Raw genomic sequence first — 16623 nt, 5'->3', positions numbered from 1 at the left:
CCTTAGATAAGATTCAAGTTTCCTATCTAAAGGATCTTTAAAAGAAGTACTATCTTCCGTAGGAATAGTAGTACGTTTAGCAAGAGTAGAGATAGCCCCATCAACTTTGGGGATCTTTTCCCAAAACTCCAATCTAACTTCTGGCAAAGGATACAACTTTTTAAACCTTGAAGAGGGAATAAAAGAAGTACCAGGCTTATTTCATTCATTAGAAATCATATCATAAATAGCATCAGGAACTGGAAAAACCTCTGGAATAACCACAGGAGGTTTATAAACAGAATTTAAACGTTTACTAGTTTTAATATCAAGAGGACTAGACTCCTCCATATCCAATGTAATCAACACTTCTTTTAACAAAGAACGAATATACTCCAATTTAAATAAATAAGAGGATTTATCAGTGTCAATATCTGAGACAGGATCTTCTGAATCAGATAGATCCTCATCAGAGAAGGATAATTCAGTATGTTTTTGGTCATTTGAAAATTCATCATCTTTATGAGAAGTTTTAAAAGACCTTTTACGTTTATTAGAAGGTGGAATGGCAGACAAAGCCTTCTGTATAGAATCAGAAATAAATTATTTTAAATTTACAGGTATATCTTGTGCATTAGATGTTGAGGGAACAGCAACAGGTAATGAACTACTACTGATGGATACATTTTCTGCATGCAAAAGTTTAACATGACAACTATTACAAACCACAGCTGGAGGTATAATCTCCACAAATGTACAACAAATGCACTTAGCTTTGGTAGAACTGTTATCAGGCAGCCGGGATCCAACAGTGAATTCTGAGACAGGATCAGATTGAGATATCTTGCAAATGTAAGAGAAAAAAACAACATATAAAGCAAAATTATCATTTTCCTTATATGGCAGTTTCAGGAATGGGAAAAAATGCAAACAGAATAGCCCTCTGTCATAAAAAAAGGAAAGAGGCAAATAGGAATGGGGTGTAAAATAATGAAAATATTTGGCAGTTTCAGGAATGGGAAAAAATGCAAACAGAATAGCCCTCTGTCATAAAAAAAGGAAAGAGGCAAATAGGAATGGGGTGTAAAATAATGAAAATATTTGGCGCCAAGTATGACGCACAGCAAACAGAAAAATATTTTTTGGCGCCAAATACGTCCGGAAATGACACTCTCGCGTCATAAATGACGCAACCTTGTGAAAGGCCCCGGCATCAACTAGGACATCGGAAATGACAAATTTGCATCAGCAAACGTAAATTTGCGCCAAAAAAATCTTGCGCTAAAAATGACGCAATAAACTTTGGCGTTTTGCGCACTCGAGAGCCTAATTCTGCCCACAAATTAGAAAAAATGACAGTCAATTGAAAAAAGACTACACCCCAGGTGAAACTGACAGTCTGCAAAAGGAAATGTACTGAAACCTGAATCATGGCAAATATAAGTACAATACATATATTTAGAACTTTATATAAATACATAAAGTGCCAAACCATAGCTGAGAGTGTCTTAAGTAATGAAAACATACTTACACCCATACACATATAGCAGATAGCCAAACCAGTACTAAAACAGTTATCAGTAGAGGTAATGGAAAATGAGAGTATATCGTCGATCTGAAAAGGGAGGTAGGAGATGAATCTCTATGACCGATAACAGAGAACCTATGAAATAGATCCCAGTGAGAAAAAACATTGCATTCAATAGGTGATACTCCCTTCACATCCCTCTGACATTCACTGCACTCTGAGAGGAAACAAGCTTCAAAAATGCTGAGAAGCACATATCAACGTAGAAATCTTAGCACAAACTTACTTCACCACCTTCATATGAGGCAAAGTTTATAAAACTGAATTGTGGGTGTGGTGAGGGGTGTATTTATAGGCATTTTGAGGTTTGGGAAACTCTGCCCCTCCTGGTAGGATTGTATATCCCATACGTCACTAGCTCATGGACTCTTGCCAATTACATGAAAGAAATAAACGCGATCGATTGAGCAAAAGTTGAGTTAATGCACATCTGGAGAGCATGTCCTCAGAGCTCTGGTAAATTGTTTCGCAAAACAATAAAGTGTCACAAAACACATCAAAAATACATTTGAAAGTACAGTTACACTATCTGATAAAAATTATTTTTAAAAAATCTGCACTAAAAAGTAATAAGGGTCAAAGACATGAGGTCTCAGGTGTTAAAAAAAAAAGGCAGGAAAAGGGCTTGAACATAGAGATACATGCATATATATGTCTAAATATAGATGTCTGTCTATCTATCTATCTATCTATACATATATATATATATATATATATATATATATATACATATACACACAGGTATACCTCACTTTACATCGCTTCACTTTACAGCGCTTCGCTGATACACAGAGGCTTAACTAGAAACCACTGGGCCAAGGTGCAATAATCTAAGAAGGGCCCCTCCCTAACCCCCCCCCCCCAAAAAAAAAGGTGAATTTGATACATATCTTTTTTTTTTTTTACATTTAACACAGAAAAAAAATGTGAATCAGATTACATGTCTGCAAAAGGAGGTACCCTGTGCCCACAGTCTGTGAGATGGTCTGACCCCCTATTACTATATATAGTGACACTGTATAACCCACCAGTACTGTGTATAGTGAGTTAGTGATACAGTCTGTAATCTGCCGGTGAGATGGCTGGCCTGACCCTAGTACTTTATAAAGTGACCACAGCAGTCAGTGACATGGTCCAGCCCCCCTGTACTGTATATAGTGGTACTGTATAGTGACACTGTTTACCCCATGCCCCCCATGCCGTAGTAACAAGGTCTGTAATTTGCTGGTTCCACAAACATACACACACACACATACATACATACATAAATACACACACAGTCACATACATACACACATACACACACATAAACACCAATGGGTAAAACAGAAACACTAACCCCTGCAGTCAGAGACACTAGTGAAGCATCATGTCACACTCACATGATATCAGTGCAGGCAGTGGCCGGTCAACGTTTTTTATTAAAAAAAAAAAATATTTTTTTTTAAGCTGGGCCCCCACCCAGCTTAAGGGGGTAACAGTGTTATAGTCTGGCAAGTTTTACTACAGTAATTGACACTATTTTACAGGTACAGTATTTATTGAATACTAATTGAATACTGTGCTGTGCTAGTGTTAAAGGGACAGTTAACCCAAAACAGCTTTTAAATCATACATATAGAATTTAAAACGATAATTATTTTTAAATGTAGCCAATTTTTCAACAATATTGCTTTATCATGTAAAAAGACTTACTATGTTCGTTTCTGTAGTTCAAAAATGTCCGCCTGCCCCCTTCCCCTATTTTGTCACAAGTGTCTTCTCGCATTCGCTTTTCTATTGCACACGCTCCCGGTGTTTGCGCATACGCAATGCGCCGATTTTCATCAAGGGGGGACTTTTTCAACCGATCAAGCAAAGCACAATCCTGATCAAGCAAAGCACAATCGTATGTCTCACATATGAAACCGCTGTATACTGAGCGGTTACTTTCTGTTCCGGTTGAAAAAGGACCCTACTCCCGTGGGAACTTACAAATATATAGGTATATATATATATATATATATATATATATATATATATATTATAAAAAAAAGATCATATACATATATTTTATAAAAAAAACATCATACACATATTCTGCTACGTGAAGCACAATGGAATGTGAAATATTCATATTTTCATTTCAAGTTAGTGCACTTGATAAAATGTGATTGGGTTTGCTCATGAGTAGGGTGTTTTTTCCACTTTTTTGACTTATTGACTTCTATGGGGGAATACGTTAACGCGTGTGCAATATCCTAAGTTCAGCTTTTTGCGCACATCGGTTTAGCGCTCGTGCGAAAACAGTTTAATTTCAACTTGTAAAACGAGCACTACATAACGCTCGCAAAAAGCTTACTCCTATTGTAGTTAGAGCATGAGCGGGGGCTTTAAATACTGTTCCACTTTTAATCTGGTCCTTAGTTTTTTAGTTAACCATAATGCAATCAAGTTTGTTAGAATGTGACATTAGCACAGTAATTTAGCAAAAAAGGTATGCAAAGGAAAACAGGGCAAGGCTGTTAAATTACATAATTAAAACAACAATATAAAAAGTAATAGAAAATATTTTCTCATGCAATTTATTGCTAAAAGTTCACAATGCTACGTGAGCTTTTCAATGACAAAGCAGCTGAAGAGGAAGACAGTTTTATTTAATAAAAATATAACCACACTCACATAGCGCCTTATTTACCCTATTCACCAGCACTAAAACATTATTTCATGTAGCGAATACAACAGATTTAAATTGTGAATATTTACCTTTCTATTTCTACTACTACAAATAAATATATAAAAAAAAGTAGGTAAAATGCGGCTTTAATTGCATAGACTATAATTTGAGAAATATGAGGTTGATTTAGTTCAGACTTCACATATTTTTAATGTGCTCAGTGTGTATAGAAGCATGCATTTAAATTGCTATTTGCTTGGTTAAATATAAAATATTAAGTGTAAAATAAATAAACTTTCATTACTGAATTAATATATTGCACTACATTTATCATGCATTGTCAACCAGAAATGTAGTAAATGCCCTTAAGCAAGGTACAATGAAATTAAATTTTTTATGAATTCTGCATGCAGACCTGATGGATTTTGCAGTAGCAAATTTTAAGCATCTTTCTAATTTACTCCTATTATCTTTTTTTCTTAATTCTCTTGGTATCTTTATTTGAAAAAGCAGGATTGTTAAAGTGATGGTATATTTCAGACTATAAGAATGTTGCAATAAAACATAATAGTTTGCAAGTAAAACCACATACATTTTTTTTTCAATTGTATATATATTTTATAATAAAAGGTTTATAATTGTAATTGGAATTGTCTGTTCCTCCGCCCCCCTTCATTTCCTCTTTTGGCTGGGCTGTGATGTATAGAGCAGTCACATCCACTATCTATAAAGGCTTTCTATGGACTTTAAAAGGGCTGGACTTCAAGATTGTCAACTGACACACATGTTGATTGGATGTTCACTGGAATTGTCATTAAAAAAAAAGAAGAGTTCTACTATGTGGGCAGGGATAACATTGTAAAAGAAGCATTACTATATGCACCAGGTCCGTTTCTAGAGAATCTGGCTCCCAGAGCAAAATTCCAAAATGCCCCCCCCCCCACAGATTCTAAAGTCCCCCTCCTAGACCTTGCATGTCACTCTGTCATTTAGAGGTCAGCTCCAAAGCAGCAGTGCACTACTGGGACCTAGCTGAACATATCTGGTGAGCAAATTACATGAGACAGATGTGTGTTGCGGCCAACCACCAATTAGCTACTAGTAGTGCATTGCTGCTGCTAAGGATATGTACATATGCTTTTCAACAATGGATACCAAAAGAAAAAGAATAATAGAATTGTCTTAAATTGTTTTGGTATATCCTGAATTATGAAAGTTTAATTTTGACTTTCCTATCCCTTTAAATATGTCCTTTTTCTACTACAATATTTTTTCCAAATATATTGATATTATCTAAAAATATCTTTATATCTTTTACTAATTGCCATTTTATTTATACTTTTCTCATAGCTATGCATATTTATTTGTTTAATGCATAACAATCCCTTTAAATTCTTATCGAAAATGTATCTACAAAACGTCCAATAGACTTTAAAGTTGAACTTTGCAAAAAAGTAATCAGGTAAGATTTTCTAAAGGATTGCAATATATCACTGGGTGTATTTGTAACATATTTAGGGGTCTATTACAATTATTTTGAAAAGTTCTAAAAAAAAAAATTCTTTCATGTAATTAGCAAGAGTCCATGAGCTAGTGACGTATGGGATATACATTCCTACCAGGAGGGGCAAAGTTTCCCAAACCTCAAAATGCCTACAAATACACCCCTCACCACACCCACAAATCAGTTTTACAAACTTTGCCTCCTATGGAGGTGGTGAAGTAAGTTTGTGCTAGATTCTACGTTGATATGCGCTCCGCAGCAGGTTGGAGCCCGGTTTTCCTCTCAGCGTGCAGTGAATGTCAGAGGGATGTGAGGAGAGTATTGCCTATTTGAATTCAATGATCTCCATCTACGGGGTCTATTTCATAGGTTCTCTGTTATCGGTCGTAGAGATTCATCTCTTACCTCCCTTTTCAGATTGACGATATACTCTTATTTATATACTATTACCTCTGCTGATTTTCGTTTCAGTACTGGTTTGGCTTTCTACTACATGTAGATGAGTGTCCTGGGGTAAGTAAGTCTTATTTTCTGTGACACTCTAAGCTATGGTTGGGCACTTTTTTATAAAGTTCTAAATATATGTATTCAAACATTTATTTGCCTTGACTCAGGATGTTCAACATTCCTTATTTTCAGACAGTTAGTTTCATATTTGGGATAATGCATTTGAATAAAACAATTTTTTTCTTACCTTAAGTTTGACTTTTCCCTGTGGGCTGTTAGGCTCGCAGGGGCTGAAAATGCTTCATTTTATTGCGTCATTCTTGGCGCTGACTTTTTTGGCGCAAAATTTTTTTTCTGTTTCCGGCGTCATACGTGTCGCCGTAAGTTGCGTCATTTTTTGACGTTCTTTTGCGCCAAAAATGTTGGCGTTCCGGATGTGGCGTCATTTTTGGCGCCAAAAGCATTTAGGCGCCAAATAATGTGGGCGTCTTATTTGGCGCTAAAAAAAATATGGGCGTCACTTTTGTCTCCACATTATTTAAGTCTCATTTTTATTGCTTCTGGTTGCTAGAAGCTTGTTCACTGGCATTTTTTCCCATTCCTGAAACTGTCATTTAAGGAATTTGATCAATTTTGCTTTATATGTTGTTTTTTCTATTACATATTGCAAGATGTCCCATGTTGAAGCTGAGTCAGAAGATACTTCTGGAAAATCGCTGCCTGGTGCTGGAGCTACCAAAGCTAAGTGTATCTGCTGTAAACTTTTGGTAGCTGTTCCTCCAGCTGTTTGTATTGAATGTCATGACAAACTTGTTAATGCAGATAATATTTCCTTTAGTAAAGTTACATTACCTGTTGCTGTTCCATCAACATCTAATACTCAGAGTGATAACATAAGAGATTTTGTTTCTAAATCCATTAAGAAGGCTATGTCTGTTATTCCTCCTTCTAGTAAACGTAAAAAGTCTTTTAAAAGTTCTCATTTTTCAGATTAATTTTTAAATGAACATCATCATTCTGATTCTGATAATGGCTCTTCTGGTTCAGAGGATTCTGTCTCAGAGGTTGATGCTGATAAATCTTCATATTTATTTAAAATGGAATTTATTCGTTCTTTACTTAAAGAAGTCCTAATTGCATTAGAAATTGAGGATTCTGGTCCTCTTGATACTAAATCTAAACGTTTAGATAAGGTTTTTAAATCTCCTGTAGTTATTCCAGAAGTTTTTCCTGTTCCTGGTGCTATTTCTGAAGTAATTTCCAGGGAATGGAATAATTTGGGTAATTCATTTACTCCTTCTAAACGTTTTAAGCAATTATATCCTGTGCCATCTGACAGATTAGAATTTTGGGACAAAATCCCTAAGGTTGATGGGGCTGTCTCTACTCTTGCTAAGCGTACTACCATTCCTACGGCAGATGGTACTTCCTTTAAGGATCCTTTAGATAGGAAAATTGAATCCTTTCTAAGAAAAGCTTACTTGTGTTCAGGTAATCTTCTTAGACCTGCTATATCTTTGGCGGATGTTGCTGCAGCTTCAACTTTTTGGTTGGAAGCTTTAGCGCAACAAGTAACAGATCATAATTCTCATAGCATTATTATTCTTCTTCAACATGCTAATAATTTTATTTGTGATGCCATCTTTGATATCATTAGAGTTGATGTCAGGTATATGTCTCTAGCTATTTTAGCTAGAAGAGCTTTATGGCTTAAAACTTGGAATGCTGATATGTCTTCTAAAGAGAGAATCGTTCATTTGTTTTCAGACAGACAATGTCACATCTGTGGCATACATCAATCATCAAGGAGGAACTCACAGCCCTCTGGCTATGAAAGAAGTATCTCGAATTCTGGTTTGGGCGGAATCCAGCTCCTGTCTAGTTTCTGCGGTTCATATCCCAGGCATAGACAATTGGGAAGCGTATTATCTCAGTCGCCAAACGTTGCATCCGGGCGAATGGTCTCTTCACCCAGAGGTATTTCTTCAGATTGTCCAAATGTGGGGACTTCCAGAAATAGATCTGATGGCCTCTCATCTAAACAAGAAACTTCCCAGGTATCTGTCCAGATCCAGGGATCCTCAAGCGGAAACAGTGAATGCATTGTCACTTCCTTGGAAGTATCATCCTGCTTATATCTTTCCGCCTCTAGTTCTTCTTCCAAGAGTGATCTCCAAGATTCTGAAGGAATGCTCGTTTGTTCTGCTGGTAGCTCCAGCATGGCCTCACAGGTTTTGGTATGCGGAACTTGTCCGGATGGCCTCTCGCCAACCGTGGACTCTTCCGTTAAGTCCAGACCTTCTGTCGCAAGGTCCTTTTTTCCATCAGGATCTCAAATCCTTAAATTTAAAGGTATGGAGATTGTATGCTTGATTCTTAGTCAAAGAGGTTTCTCTGACTCTGTGATTAATACTATGTTACAGGCTCGTAAATCTGTATCTAGAGAGATATATTTTAGAGTCTGGAAGACTTATATTTCTTGGTGTCTTTCTCATCATTTTTCCTGGCATTCTTTTAGAATTCCGAGAATTTTACAGTTTCTTCAGGATGGTTTGGAGAAAGGTTTGTCTGCAAGTTCCTTGAAAGGACAAATCTCTGCTCTTTCTGTTCTTTTTCACAGAAAGATTGCTAATCTTCCTGATATTCATTGTTTTGTACAAGCTTTGGTTCGTATAAAACCTGTCATTAAGTCAATTTCTCCTCCTTGGAGTTTGAATTTGGTTCTGGGGGCTCTTCAAGCTCCTCCGTTTGAACCGATGCATTCATTGGACATTAAATTACTTTCTTGGAAAGTTTTGTTCCTTTTGGCCATCTCTTCTGCCAGAAGAGTTTCTGAATTATCTGCTCTTTCTTGTGAGTCTCCTTTTCTGATTTTTCATCAGGATAAGGCGGTGTTGTGAACTTCTTTTGAATTTTTACCTAAGGTTGTGAATTCCAACAACATTAGTAGAGAAATTGTGGTTCCTTCATTATGTCCTAATCCTAAGAATTCTAAGGAGAAATCATTGCATTCTTTGGATGTAGTTAGAGCTTTGAAATATTATGTTGAAGCTACTAAGAATTTCCGAAAGACTTCTAGTCTATTTGTTATCTTTTCCGGTTCTAGGGAAGGTCAGAAGGCCTCTGCCATTTCTTTGGCATCTTGGTTGAAATCTTTAATTCATCATGCTTATGTCGAGTCGGGTAAAACTCCGCCTCAAAGGATTACAGCTCATTCTACTAGGTCAGTTTCTACTTCCTGGGCGTTTAGGAATGAAGCTTCGGTTGATCAGATTTGCAAAGCAGCAACTTGGTCTTCTTTGCATACTTTTACTAAATTCTACCATTTTGATGTGTTTTCTTCTTCTGAAGCTGTTTTTGGTAGAAAAGTACTTCAGGCAGCTGTTTCAGTTTGAATCTTCTGCTTATGTTTTCAGTTTTTTTTCATTATAAAATGTAAACTTTATTTTGGGTGTGGATTATTTTCAGCGGAATTGGCTGTCTTTATTTTATCCCTCCCTCTCTAGTGACTCTTGCGTGGAAAGATCCACATCTTGGGTAGTCATTATCCCATACGTCACTAGCTCATGGACTCTTGCTAATTACATGAAAGAAAACATAATTTATGTAAGAACTTACCTGATAAATTAATTTCTTTCATATTAGCAAGAGTCCATGAGGCCCACCCTTTTTGTGGTGGTTATGATTTTTTTGTATAAAGCACAATTATTCCAATTCCTTATTTTTTATGCTTTCACACTTTTTTTCTTATCACCCCACTTCTTGGCTATTCGTTAAACTGATTTGTGGGTGTGGTGAGGGGTGTATTTGTAGGCATTTTGAGGTTTGGGAAACTTTGCCCCTCCTGGTAGGAATGTATATCCCATACGTCACTAGCTCATGGACTCTTGCTAATATGAAAGAAATGAATTTATCAGGTAAGTTCTTACATAAATTATGTTTTTATTATTTTTACAAAATTCACTAATAAAGTCTATGAGATTTTTGCACATAAATAATTTGATAAAGAAATGTAATAGCTGTTTATTTTTCAAATATACTATACAGGCAGGCAGTAATAGACAGAGACATGCACACACCGCCAATAATAGGCAGATACATGCACACACAGCCAATAATAGGCAGATACATGCACACACAGGTAGTATTAGACAGAGACATGCACACAACAGGCAGTAATAGACAGAGACATGCACACACAGGCAGTAATAGACAGAGACATGCACACACAGGCGGTAATAGACAGAGACATGCACACACAGGCAGTAATAGACAGAGACATGCACTCACAGACAGTAATAGACTGAGACATGCACTCACAGACAGTAATAGACAGAGACATGCACACACCGCCAATAATAGGCAGATACATGCACACACAGGTAGTATTAGACAGAGACATGCACACACAGGCAGTAATAGACAGAGACATGCACACACAGGCAGTAATAGACAGAGACATGCACACACAGGCAGTAATAGACAGAGACATGCACACACAGGCGGTAATAGACAGAGACATGCACACACAGGCAGTAATAGACAAATATATACACTCACAGACAGTAATAGACTGAGACATGCACTCACAGACAGTAATAGACAGAGACATGCACACACTGCCAATAATAGGCAGATACATGCACACACAGATAGTATTAGACAGAGACATGCACACACAGGCAGTAATAGACAGAGACATGCAGAGATAGGCAGTAATAGACAGACATGCACAGATAGGCAGTAATAGGCAGCGACATGCACACACAGACAGTAACAGACAGCAACATGCACACACAGGTAGTATTAGACAGAGACATGCACACACAGGCAGTAATAGACAGAGACATGCACACACAGACAGTATTAGACAGAGACATGCACACACAGACAGTATTAGATAGAGACATGCACACACAGGCAGTAATAGACAGAGACATGCACACACAGGCAGTAATAGACAGAGACATGCACACACAGGCGGTAATAGACAGAGACATGCACACACAGGCAGGGATAGATAGGCATACACACACAGGCAGTAATAGGCAGATCCATGCACACACAGGTATAGATAGGCTTACACACACAGGCAGTAATAGACCCCCTTTGTGATCTTGTTGCTCTATTAGTATGATTGACATCCATAGCTTCCTTTCAAATATATATATATATATATATATATATATATATATAATGTATATGCTTGTGATCTGCTCCTGTTTCTGCTGCTGCACCTAGTCCTACCAGAAGCCTGTTTGGTTCTGCACCTCTACCTCAGCGATATGGAGGCGATCCTATTCAGTGCAGAGGGTTTTTGAACAAGGTTGGCATTTACTTTGAGATGTTACCTCAGGCGTTTCCCTCTGAGAGAGTTAAAGGGACAGTCAACCATAGAATTGTTATTGTTTTAAAAGATAGATAATCCCTTTATTACTCATTCCCCAGTTTTGCATAACCAACACAGTTATATTAATGTACTTTTTACCTTTGTGATTACCTTGTATCTAGGAACCTTCTTCCAGCCCCCTGATCACATGACTGTGACTGTTTATTATCTATTGTCTTAAATTTAGCATTGTATTGTGCTAGATCTTAAATAACTTTCTGTGCCTGAACACAGTGTTATCTATATAGCCCACGTGTACTTTCTGTCTCTTTGTGTTGAAAAGAGATTTGAAAAGCATGTGATAAGAGGCAGCCCTCAAAGGCTTAGAAATTAGCATATGAGTCTGCCTATGTTTAGTTTAAACTAAGAATACTAAGAGAAAAAAGCAAATTTGATGATAAAAGTAAATTGGAAAGTCGATTAAAATTAAAAGTCCTATCTGAATAATGAAAGTTTAATTTATACTTGAATGTCCCTTTAAGGTGAGATTTCTCATCTCGTTACTCTCTGACACAGCTCTTGCCTGGGCTAATCCCTTGTGGGAGACTAATAAACCTGTGATTTCAAATTACCCTGAATTTGTGGCCTCCTTTCGAGGGTTTTTGATGTTCCGGCTCGCTCCTCCTCTGCTGCTAAACAACTCATGTCCATTCAGCAAGGTACGAGATCTGTTGCTCAGTATGCTATTGAGTTCTGCATGCTTGCCGCAGAGGTAGGTTGGAACAATGAAGCTCTTGTTGCCGCCTTCTTTCATGGGCTCTCTGATGCGATTAAAGACGAAGTTGCTGCCAGAGATTTACCAGAGGATCTCGAGGCATTGGTGTCATTTTTTATCCTAATTGACATCAGACTCAGAGAGAGGCCCTCTTTCAAGGAGCGCTTGCGGAAGCCTCCTGTTTTGTTGTCTCCTACATGTTCGTTCCCACCCATGCCTCCCTCTCCTCCCATGCCTCCTGGTCCCAAATCACCAGGTACTGCTGAGCCGATGCAGTTGGGATTCACGCATCTCTCCACGGCGGAGAGGGCCTTTAGGAGGAGGGAGGGGCTCTGCCTCTATTGTGGGTTACAGGGCCACCTTTTAAAGTCTTGTCCTACACGGCTGGGAAATGCTCGCACCTAAGGTCCTGTCGGGGGCAGTCCTTAGGTGGTTTATCCTCGTCCCCGGATCTGCTAAAGGAGAAACCTTTGGTCACGGTTGTCCTTTCCTGGGTGGACTTCTCCATAGTCACCCAGGCTCTTGTTCACTCCGGTGCTGCGGGCCTTTTCATTGACAGTGCTTTTGTATCAGAGTACTCCATTCCTGTATTGCCTCGGTCCGTTCCGCTTGCTATTGAGGCCATTGATGGCAGGCCCCTTCAGCCCGCACTTGTTTTTCACGAAACCGTTCCGTTATTCATGGCTTTTGGGGCTCTCCATTTTTAAACCCTCCAGTACCAGGTGATTAACGCTCCGCATTTTCCAGTTGTTCTGGGTTACCCCTGGCTTCAAAATCACAATCCCAGTGTCGACTGGCGCAGGTCCGAAATTTTGTCATGGTCTCCGCAATGTATTTCCACTTGTCTTCGGAAACAAGTCAAAGTCTTGTGCACTTCTTTGGTATCTCAATTGCTAGAGGAGTACCGAGAGCTCCTAGATGTTTTTGACAATATTTGTGCCAGTATGTTGCCTCCTCACCAGTCTTACAATTGTGCCATAGACCTGCAACCCAGAGCTATTCCTCCTCGGGCCGGGTTTACCCTCTGTCTGTTGTGGAGAATTGTGCTATGAAGGAGTATGTTGCTGATGCTCTGTCACAGGGGATCATCTGCAAATCCTGCTCTCCTGCAGGGGCTGGCTTCTTCTTTGTGAAGAAAAAGGGTGGCAAATTAAGACCAATCATCGATTATAGGGGTCTTAATCATCTTACCATTAAGAATGTTTACCCTATTCTGCTCATTACGGAACTCTTTGACCACCTCAAGGGAGCTACAGCCTTTTCTAAACTTGATTTGAGAGGAATGTACAATCTCGTTAGGATTAAGGAGGGCCACAAATTGAAAACAGCATTTAACACCAGGAGTGGGCATTATGAATATCTTGTAATGCCCTTTGGCCTATGTAATGCGCCTGCTGTTTTTCAGCAATTTATTAATGATGTCCTACGAGATATGTTGCAACAGTGTGTGGTGGTGTACTTAGACGACATCCTCATACACTCACCCACACTTGAGGCTCATCGTTCTGATGTCACACGGGTACTTCAGAGACAACGTGAGAATGGCCTGTTTTGTAAACTCGAGAAATGTGAATTCCATCAGACTCAAGTAACCTTCCTAGGTTAAGTGATCTCCGTTGCAGGGTTCTCCATTGGATCCTGACAAGTTGTCTACAGTCCTGCAGTGGCCTCACCCAGTTGGTCTTTGCTCTATTCAATGTTTTTTGGGCTTCGCCAATTACTATAGAAAGTTTATTAAAAACTTTTCTTCTTTGGTCAAATCACAGACATGACCCGTAAAGAGAATGATCTACTCTATGGTCATCTACTGCCTGTGACTTACGCTCTTGACCTTCCTCCTGCAATGCACATCTCCAATATTTTTCATGTCTCCCTCTTGAAACCATTGGTTTGTAATCGGTTTACCACTGTGTTGCCTCATCCCTGTCCTATCTCTGTTGACAACCATGAAGAATATGAGGTCAGCAGCATTATTGACTCTCGTATGTCCAGGGACAGCGTACAGTATTTGGTTCACTGGAGGGGCTACAGTCCTGAGGAGCGTTCATGGGTTCCCTCCTCTGATTTTCATGCTCCCACCCTCCTCCGTGCCTTCCATGCCTGTTTCCCCAATAAGCCTTTTGCCCTCCAGCGGGGGAGGGGTCATTGAGGGGAGGGTACTGTCAGGGTGTTTTCCCTGCTTTGTTTGCCATGTGCTGCTGGCAGCCATTTTGCTTACCTTTTCTTGCTCAATCTGGTGCAGATTGTGTGATGCTGATCATTTCCTGCACGCCCTCTCTCGGCCAGACTGTTGTACATCATCCGTGTGAGAAAGGTTGCAGTCTCAGAATTGTGATGTCATCACTTATTATTTAAAGGACCTCTGTTCAGTATGCTTTGCCCTTGTGAGTTCCTGTGTATTACCTGGCTGTCTGATGTCCCTCCTGGTTCCTGACTTGGCTCGTTTGACTACTCGCTTTGGCTCCTGACTCGGCTCGTCTGACTATCAGCTCTAGCTTTGACTCCTGGCTTGTTATTTGACTTGTGGACTTTTTAATATTTTTTGTTATTAATAAAGGTGTGATTTTTGCACTTCTTGTCTCAGTCTGATTCCTGGCACCCTGACAGGGTGGTTGCATTGGTAAGGGTTTTGTAGGTCAGAGTGAGATTTTTTAATTTAATTCTGCTGTGAATGGGGAGCCAGTGAAGGGAATCACAGAGGGGCGCAGCGGATACAGAGTGTTGGGAGAGGTGGATTAGCCTAGCAAAAGCATTTAGGATGGATTGAAGGGGGGAGAGGCGGGAGAGAGGAAAGCCAGTTAGTAGGTTATTACAGTAGTCAAGTCAGTTAGACATAATAAAAAAGGGAGAAGAGAAAAAAGTAGAACTATTCTAGCTTAGGAATACTATATTATTCCCCAGAAAAAGGAATGCTGAAAATAAAACTTAACTTTTACAAATAAATGTAAAAACAGGTTTAAAATCAATTAAAAAAAAAAGGTAAGTCAAAACAACTACTATGTATGTAGTGTCCCAAGCGCTAAAAAGACAGCCTAAAGCTCACTACCAAATAAGTCCCCTAGCGGACTACAAGAGGAAACAGTGGAAAAGGTATGGAGTGAGCGCTAAAACAAGCTTAATAGGCCAATAGGATAAAGAAGTGCACTAAAATGGTTCAAATGGGCTAGAACAATATAATACTGATCTCAATAAAATGGACAATTTAATATGCATATAAACAAAAATAGGTAGTAGACGTGGATAAAGTTAAAATACTTAACATTAGCATGGATCCATGTAATGACTAAAACAGGTATACAACAACGGTAAAAACAATGATAAAAACAGTGATAAACAGACAGATAAGAAGTCAGTGAGATCCTCTGCGAATTAGGTCAGAGGTCTCTTGCTATGTGTAGATGTAGGTGCGAATAGACACAGTAGAAACAATAATAATGGTGTCTGAGTGATAAAATGCAATAAGTGAAAAAATGCAATAATGGTTGGTGAAAATTCAATTACAATTGGTAAAAAACAAAACAAAAATAATCCCAAATATGATTCAAAGTTCAAAGTACAAGTGAGAAAGTAAACAGTGACCAAGGGTGATCCAAATCAGATAAATCAACAATCCATAAAATCCATATGTTGAAAAAAATTAGTGGTGTAAAGTGTCAGTCCAAAAATCCATATATAAAAAGTGATCCAGAAACAAAACAGAAATGGTGATCCAAAAATTGCAGATAATAGTTCAAAAGTAGAATCCAAGGTAATATAAAAATAAAAGTCTATGTAGAAAAACCTTCCATATCAAAATATGTTGTGGAGAAATGACACGTGAAAAACAAAACGTTGGTACAATAAATACACAAAAATTGATAATAAACAAACGATCCAAACCTGTGAAAAGACAGAAACAAAAAATAGTGCAATAAAGTTTGTTACACTTTAGAAGGTATGAAAATAAGCTCACCAGTATGTCTGTGTCAACGCGTTTCGGCCTATCTTAAGGCCTTTCTCAAGACCATACTGATGTGTAACTACTGGGAGCTTATATGGGGTGCCAAGTGATGCTATTGGTGGTAGGTTTTGGCGCCAAAAATGGATGTGACACCTCTTCCTGTTTGGCCCATTTGATTCTGGGACATAATAGAACTCTTTTTCTTTTTGTTTAAATCATATTATTATTATAACATTACTACTTATATTCGATTACCACATTATGTTTCAAAAGTTACCTAAAATTTATTCATTTCTACAGTTGATTTCAATCCAAATTGTATTGAAAAAACCGTTAGTGAATACCATTACTTCCGGTTTCGTGTATCACTTCCGGTTTCGGTAAAATCACTTCCGGTATGTCACT

Source organism: Bombina bombina, chromosome 6 (assembly GCF_027579735.1).
Source record: "Bombina bombina isolate aBomBom1 chromosome 6, aBomBom1.pri, whole genome shotgun sequence".
In the NCBI taxonomy this organism is placed as follows: Eukaryota; Metazoa; Chordata; class Amphibia; order Anura; family Bombinatoridae; genus Bombina; species Bombina bombina.
The sequence above is the reverse complement of the archived record's forward strand: the minus strand, read 5'-3'. Positions refer to the sequence as shown.